We start from the raw sequence: 8,531 nt of genomic DNA on the forward strand, positions 1-8,531 counted from the left end.
AAATCATGTTAAAAGTTAACCAAAGATAACTATAGTGCATGCTCATACATGATGGCAACTTTTTTTAATGGGAAAAGGTCTATGGACCCTCATTATAGGAGAGGATGCTTGTTTAGAGGTGCTACTAGAATATACCCTTACTGAAGGGCAAAGGAAAGCATATGAAGATTGGATTGGGAAGACGAGGAAGGTGTTGCATTGGATATAGTTATGCATATCAAAGATATTGATTTTGTATAGCACATGCAAGGAAGCATTAGAGATAATAAAATGAATGGTACATGCACTAAAGCATGGAAAATTTAGCATAAATCGTGTTGCATGGAGCTTGGAGAGCAAATAGGAGTATAAGTGATTATGATGCAAAATTAAAGCATATAGCAGAGGACTCAGCATCTATTAATGCTCTAGTGGATGATGACCTTGTTTTAGTGACCCTAAATGGCTTGGGTCCACCATATAGGTCTTTAGACATTTCTGTTTCAATTGGTGGTGGTTCCATGCTAGATCTTCAGGAGTTGATTTATCTTTTGTTGATAGAAAAAATAAAGGTTCACTTGAACACTTCTAGTTGAGCAGTAAGGAGATGCCATTTTTTATAATCAACATGGCCATGGAAATGCCTCTAGACATCACATAAGTATGGTATGTTGTGGATCTATTGGGGGTGGTAATTGTATGCCTAGAGGTAGGGGAGAACACAATTCCGTGGCTTTGGACATTCTACTCACCCACAAAGAGATGATTCATGCTATAATTGTATGCCTAGATGTAGGGGAAAGCACAATTTCGTGGCTTTGGACATGCTACTCATCCATAGAGAGATGATTCTTGCTATTATTGCGGTGGGTATTATGGACACTTTGAGAGAGTGTGCTTTCATAAGCAAGGTAACACATTTAGAGAAAGAGGAAAAGTGCATTGTGGCCACTGTGCGGGTGGATACAATAATGATGGTTATGTACAAAGAGGTGTATCATATTCTAGAGGACACATTTTTGCCATGGAGCATGTTGGTAGCATGGCACAACCATCGCATGATGATGACCAGTGCTAAAAACCATATGAAACATGATGCATAATGGTTTGATACTAAAGAAAAGATGAGAAAAAATAAGTATGCATCCATTGGGAATGATACAGTGCATAAAATAAGATGTATTAACAATAAACTTGGTGATGTAGTTCATGTGTTGACTAATATGAAGAACCTTGCATTGGTTTGGTTTGATGGTGGCCAAAGGCCACAAGAAAGACAAACTTTTTGAATTGGATGCTTGAACTCTAATGGGGCAATCTAACATGCATGTACATAAAGGCCATGGACACAAAAATGATATAGAAATATGGCATAGAAGGTTAGGTCACATGAATTTGCAAAGACTAAAGAAAATGCAAATAAGATAGATTGTTAGTTTGGGAATGTACTCTATGATCATGTTTGTGAGACTTGCTAGTTTGGGGAAGTCTAAGTTGCCATTTCCAAAGAGGATGAGAATTAGTATGTATCCTTTGGAGATGGTGCATTTGGATATTTGGGGGCATTGCCATAATGTTTCTTTTAAGGGTCATGCAAAGTATTACATTGGCTACTTGATGATTTCAATAGAATGACTTGTGTATACATCTTGTACTATTAAAAGTGAGGTTTTGAGAATGTTTTGAAGTTTAAAACTATGACTAAAAACCAATTGGAGACACAAATAAAATGCTTGAGATTGGATAATATGGGGAGTATATGACATGACTTTAATGATTACTTGAGAGACAATGGCATTAAGAGACAAATTACTTGCAAGTATATATCACAATAGAAGGGAGTTGCAAAAAGGAAGGATCACATAATTGCTAAAATTGCAAGGGATATTTATGAATCAAATGTGCATTTCACTTGCTCTTCGCATAGGCAAGCTCCCCACCCTGAATCAGAGGCATCTGCATACAAGATGAATGGTAATCCTGTTGGCATGCGAAGAGGAGGAAGATGTTTAATTATATTTTTTATGTTTTGAATGGCCAATGTGTGAATTGATTGCCAATGAAAACTATCTTTCCAAAGAAGAGGATAAAGGTCCTTGGAGTAGTTGGCTATGTTGGGTGTAAAGGAGTTTATCTAGTTTAAACAACCTAAAAATTGTTGTAATTGCTTAACACTGCAAGCATGTCAAGGATCTTTGTGAGGACATGGTCATGTAACTTGATTGTCCTTGACTGATTTCCAACCCTAAAAATTCCACATTGGTTTGAAACGTGATTGATTTGGTTGGAGATAAAATCATACAAGCATCTTCAACAACCTTTGCAAATTGGGATAGGTGTGCCATATGTTATTGCACTGTTTTTGAGAAATCAAGAATATCATCAATGTAGGTTAGGCAAAAAGGGAATTTACCAAAGATGGAGTCTGTCCATTCTTGAAATTTAGAAGGGGCTATTTTTATGCCAAAGGAGAGGACAATCCATTGGTAATGTCCTTGGGGGACACAAAAAGCAATCTTAAAACGGACTTCAACCTTAATTGGAAGTTGCCAAAAACCTGATTTCAGATCAAACTTGCTGAAAATATTTTCATTTTTTAGTTTCTTTAGTAGCAAGTCCTTGAGAGGGATTGGATGACCATGGCCAATTAAATACTTATTTAATGGCTTATAATTTATGACCATGCGTTTTTTTACCTCTTTTCTGCTCAAAATGCTTATTGACATAAAAGGCCTGTCAAGCCCATGGAGAATTAGTAGGCTCAATAAGCCCTTTTTGAAGAAGAGTTCGTATCTCTTCATTGTAGAGTTGGAGGTCTTCATCCTTCATTCCCGATTGTATAGTCTTGGTAGGAATAACATTGGCTTGTATAGGGAGATAAATAGCATAGATGGCATGCTTTTCCTTATACACCAATGGATCATCATGCGTGAATGTTTTTAGATGATCTTGTATCTTTTGTATTGCCACGGCATGTGCCTTGATTTCATTCTGTATCCATTGATTCCGGGTAGTAACTTTTTGTGAAGTAGTAGGTTCTGTAATGGAGTAGATTGTTCTACCAATTTTGGGTAGAAGAGGCATGTCTGCTTTCTTGCCATTATAAGAGATAGTAAAGTGGTTGGACCAAAAAGTATAGGGCACCAAGTGTTGGAGTATATCTGTTCCGACAAGAGGTCATATCTCATCTTTCTCATGAGTTGTATCTCTATAGGGACTTTTATGGAACCAAGTTGGAGATAAGCATGTGTAACATGAATAAGAGTGATTTTTTTGTTGTTAGATGATTCTACTATAATAGGGGATGTAGTCTTGATGTGGTTTTTGGGGAAAAGCTCAAATGGAGCAATTGTAAGGTTGGAACCTATATCAACATAAAGAGAAAACTGAGGCATATTCTTCAACTGTACACATACCATTGGTATGGGACCATCGGTGTTGAGGGCATTGACTTTGTGAACATGTGGTTGAGATAACCGAATTTGATTGATTGGAGTAGTTAGGATATTTATAGAAGAGGAATTGAGTTCTTGCAAAATGGCAGTAGTGCCTTGAGCTAATTCCTTTTGGCTTGTCAGAATTCTTCTATACACTTTACACAAAGAATGTAATTCTTGTTGCATAAAAAGAAAATCATTTACTATATCTGCATGTGCTTGTTGTGTTCTTGTAGTCACAGAGGAAAGTGATTGTAGTAATTGAGAAGTAGTCTTGGGTTGATGTAGCTTTTCAAGATTGTATGGCACAAACTTGTTTGCTTGGCCTTTTGTTTCTAGTCCAAGTGTGCATGCTTTTGGTAGATCATATGGGTTGAAGAAAAACTATTGTCTAACCTTATTCTTGTGCTGTTTGAAGAGGAAGTGGTTGTTGTATCAGAATCATCTGATTCTGATGAGCTTTGTTTCTTTGCTTTTCTTTTGTTCTTCTTGAAGATTCACCTCTGAAATTAGAGTCACTCCTGAAATGAGAAGTAGAAGCAACACCCATTGTCTTTTTTGCTAGGGAAATGCATTGCATGTGCATTTATAGGTTGAAAGCTATTAGGATGAACGATATCATCCTCAAAATCTTTGGTGGAGTTTGATGCTGTATCAAATGTAGTGTTTGTATCATTACTTGTATCTAAGTTAGCAATATGCCAAGAAGTGTTGCTATCTTTGGAGTGAGTAGAACTGTCTTTAGTATCATAGGAATAGCAACTTTCAGTGTCAGAGTACTGAGAGTATTCTTCTATAGAGACAGAATCATAGTGATGCATATCGACTTTGGCAGGGTTAGCTTATGCTTTGACTTTCTTGGGACATTTATTTGCCAAGTGAGATGAGCTGCCACAAATGTAACATTTGAGATCCTTCCTTTTTGAATCCTTTTCATAGTCTTTTGTCTAATAGGATTTGTGATAAGGTTTCCCACGCCTATGGCGATGTGAATGCTGAGAGTGTTTGGAGGATATGTGACTATAGTCTTGCTTGTTGAAGTAAGACTTGAAATTCCTGTGGTAGTGGTTAGAACAATGTCGATGTCGATGGCTAGTATAGCCATTTCTGCTAGTAGTTTCACAACTACAATTTTTACATCCAAAACCTGCTTCAATTTTCGAGGTAGTTTTACATATGGATTGGGGAAACTTTTGATTGACCTATGTCATCTTTTGATGATGACAAACTTCTTTGATGGTTTGTTTTATAGTTTGGATTATTTGTCCTACACTATCTATGAAATATCCATTTTCATCTTTTGTTTTTTGTTTACAGTAAAATGGAATTGGCTCACGAAATGAACATACCAGGTGTTCTTCAATAGAATTTTCATGTGGGCCAAGTCCTTCATATAGTAGATCTCTCATGTAGATAGGATACTCTTTGAACACTTTGGGGTCACACAGTTTAGACTTGAAGAATGATTATGTGTCTTCAAGTACATCATCTAGTTTGTTCCCAACTAATTCACCAAGTAAGAGTTCAAAGAAGATTTGAACCGGTTCTGCATGTTGAACACTTGCCATTTTCACTTTTGGGTGTATGGATACCCACCACTGCTTGAGGCCACTCACAAATCCATGCGTCATAGCATTCAGAATATCTATTTTGTTTGTTTGGGGCATTTCCACTATTTTTTGTCCAATGTCTGCATACATCATATAGACGAGGAGTTTTATTTCCTCAGGGGATTTCCCATCTATTGACCAAATTGGGAATGAACCAACCTTTTCACGCACTCCAATCTTCTTGTAGAAGCTATTGTTAGAAGGTTTTGATGTAGAAGCAGTAGTTATAGCATTTATAGGAATAGAGATATTGACAAGATATAATTTTGAAGATTTCTTACTTACATGATGAGCATTTATCTGGGCATAAAGAATAGAAGCAGGAGAATTTTGTGATCTATGTGGATTTATAGGAACAAGGTCCTCTTCAATCACACTATCATCATCTTCATCTCATGAAGAAAGGGTATAAGTAGCATTCCTATGGAAAAATGCTTAGTCATGAATATACCACATAGGAGCTCGGTTGGAGGAATGTGTGGTGGATGTTGTTCAATGCTTTCACCCATAAATTTGGAATCAAGTCATCCTTCGACATGGTGGGTTAATTCATCCTTATACTTGTTTTTTGGGTCAATGCACAAAGGCATTTGATCCAAAACTTTGTCATCTTCACTTTGCCACTAAATTCGGTTAAGATCACGTTCATCAATCTCATAAAAAACAACATGATAGTCCTTTTCTGACCAATCTAGAAACATAAATTCTAAATATTTAGATAATTCTTCAATAGTGTTACTAGGTTGGAGAGATTTTTTGAAATAAACTAATATTGAGAGTAGATTGATTTTGTAGATTTGACAACATGGGGTAGTAAATATGTTGCATTTCTTGTAGTAAGTCGTTTGCATATTCTTCTTCAGAAATGTCAAGATCTTCATAACATCAGAGATCTTTTCTTGGAACTAGATGTGTTTTTATAGAACTTGAAGTGCCTTGTCTTGTGGATATAATAATTTTCTCTTTGCCCTTTCAAGAAGAAAGTTGGTGGACATTTAAGGTACCAGAAGAGGGAGATGCAAAATGAGAAGTCCATCCTTTCTACAACCTTTTGTTGGAGAAATTTGTCCAATCTATAAGATTTGTAGAAGTTGGCACAATTAGAGACACTATGTTGATAGACAATACTGAAGACTTTGTAGAAGTCTTCACCAATTGTTGGCACAAAAAAAGAATTTGATCCGAGATTTGTTACAGAGAATCCATCTTTTGAATTAAGACAGTTAAGGCTAAGTGTGTCCAGTTGACAGCTTGAATTTTAGCAGTCCAAGAAGTAGTATCTTGGGGTCTCAAGTAAGGAGTAGCCTTATACTGATTACTTTCATATTCAAATTACTGTACTGCATTGAGAACCGATGAAGTAGAAGAAGAAGAAGAAGCCTCATAGAGGCACAAGCTCTACCGCCAAGACCCACAGACTGCTTATTGTTTCAAGCATTCCAAGCTGAGCGGCACTGATGGCTACCTCTCACATAGCTGACACGCTATCCATCTCTACGAGTGTAGTGAGCTTGCCTCCATGCCTGATCAAATCGTCTCCTCTTTGGAGCACTCTGGTAGCTCCACGATCCAAGTACAAGCTTCAAGCAAGCTCCATCCTCAAGCTCCACGCTTTAACTCCATTGCTATGAGCAAGAGAAGAGAAGAGAAAAGAAGAGAAGCGAAGAGAAGAAGAAAAGAAGAGAAGATAGGAGAAGATGGAGAGCTTCTCCACCACGGTCCCTCACCCTCACATACTCACTCCCTCACACTCTCACACTCCCTCTCTCAAGCAAAAGCTCAAGCAAGCAAGCAAGAAGAAGAAGAAGAAGAAGAAAAAGAAGAGAGCTACTTTTGGCCACACACAAGAATGAGCTCTCATTCATCTTTTGAAATTTATATACAAAGCCCTAAATCTCATTTGGGCGGTCATCCCCTTTTTACATGGCTATTCATAGCCCACGCCCTTTTCCATTGTCCTCTTATCTTCCTAGATTCCTTTCTACCGCCCATCTACCTTTACAATTTGCATGACACTTCTTAAAATAAATCATGGTGCGCCTTGCGCTCTTTTACAAAAGTGTTGACTTGCGCTTTTTCTTGTGTGCCCTTCTCCTTGATTTAGGACTTTTCTGCTCTTCTTGTGTTTCCATATTTTTCTTGACACACTTTCGTCTTTCGTTTCACTTTTGTCTTGGCCTTGTCCTCTGCTTTAGAGTTTTCTGATATTCCACCTTGTTCGTTTGAGGGTTAACTTTACCCTCCTCCTAGACGAGTGCTAGTCCCATGGCACTTGCGGGTGGTGAGGGGGACGATGGTGCTGGGTGGCCAGGGGCAGCTTGAGTTTGTAGACATACCATGTTGAGGGTGTATTGAAGGGATTTATGGAACTGGAAGGCTCTTGACGTTGGAATAAGCCGTATTATTGGAGGGATTTATGGACCTATTGGAGGGATTTATGGAATTGAAAGGCTTTGGCATTGGGTATGATCCTTGGTGTTGGAGGGATGTTGAGGGGCCGGTCCATTTTTGAAATTCAAAATGGTGTTAGATGGATCCATACTTAGAGGATGGCATGTGGACATATCCTTCTTTGAAATTTAAGATGGTGTTAGATGGATCCGTCATTTAACTTGTTGTGTGGCTAAGTTTGCTTGTGCTATTCGAAATGAGCTTCTTCATTCACTTTCTGATCGGGGTTGTTGCATCCACCCCTTGCTTGGGTGCGCTTTGCCGGATGGCATGGGGCATGGGATGGGGAGTGCATTGCATGGATGATGGGGTCTCTAAAGTTGGCAGGGGGGCCTTTGCTTGTACCTGGAAAGAAAAAAAGGTGCACTACCTGAGGTGTGTTTGCCTGACCGTGGAGTGTGTGGTATCGATGCTTGTGGAACTGGGAGATGGGTCTACCTTGGGCAAGCCCTTGGTGGTGTCCCACACTTGAGGATCTAGTTGGTGTAGACGCAGGGTGCAGTGCATGTAGCTTAGGGTGATATGCCTAACCATAGGCAAGTGGTACCTCCCTAGGTGTGTCGTGGGGGGTGGGGCTAGGTATGAAAATGCTAGGTGCAGTGATTTGTGGCATGCAAAGTGCTCTTTTTCTTTTCTTTTTTCTTAAAAAAAAACCATGGGGTGCTCTCAAACTCTACCTTGATCTTCCTCGGAAGAGTCACGAGGTGGTCTTAGGGATTTATTCAAGAAGGCGCGGCTCTATAGGTATTCCTTGATGTTAGCCCTCACATTGAGAGGTGTGGTTGAAAAAAAAGGGTGGTTGCACCTCGTAAAGTGGCTCTAGCCATAACACAACTATCTAGCCATAGCACATCTATCTATTCCTAGGTTAATGTCAAAAAAGAGTGGGGGGAGTGGGCTTCCTCAGCTACTGGCTTTTGTTTAAGCAGAAATCTAATGATCCTGAGGTAATTACAAGTGGTTATGAAGGCTGGGTCTGGGCGGCAGGAAGAGAAATCCCTAAGGAAGCGGTTAATAGAAGGGCACAAGTTCCCTACTTTAAAGGTCATGCATT

This window comes from Lygodium microphyllum, chromosome 23 (genome assembly GCF_053477565.2).
Source record: "Lygodium microphyllum isolate KBCC chromosome 23, Lygodium_microphyllum_v1.1.10, whole genome shotgun sequence".
Taxonomy (NCBI): Eukaryota; Viridiplantae; Streptophyta; class Polypodiopsida; order Schizaeales; family Lygodiaceae; genus Lygodium; species Lygodium microphyllum.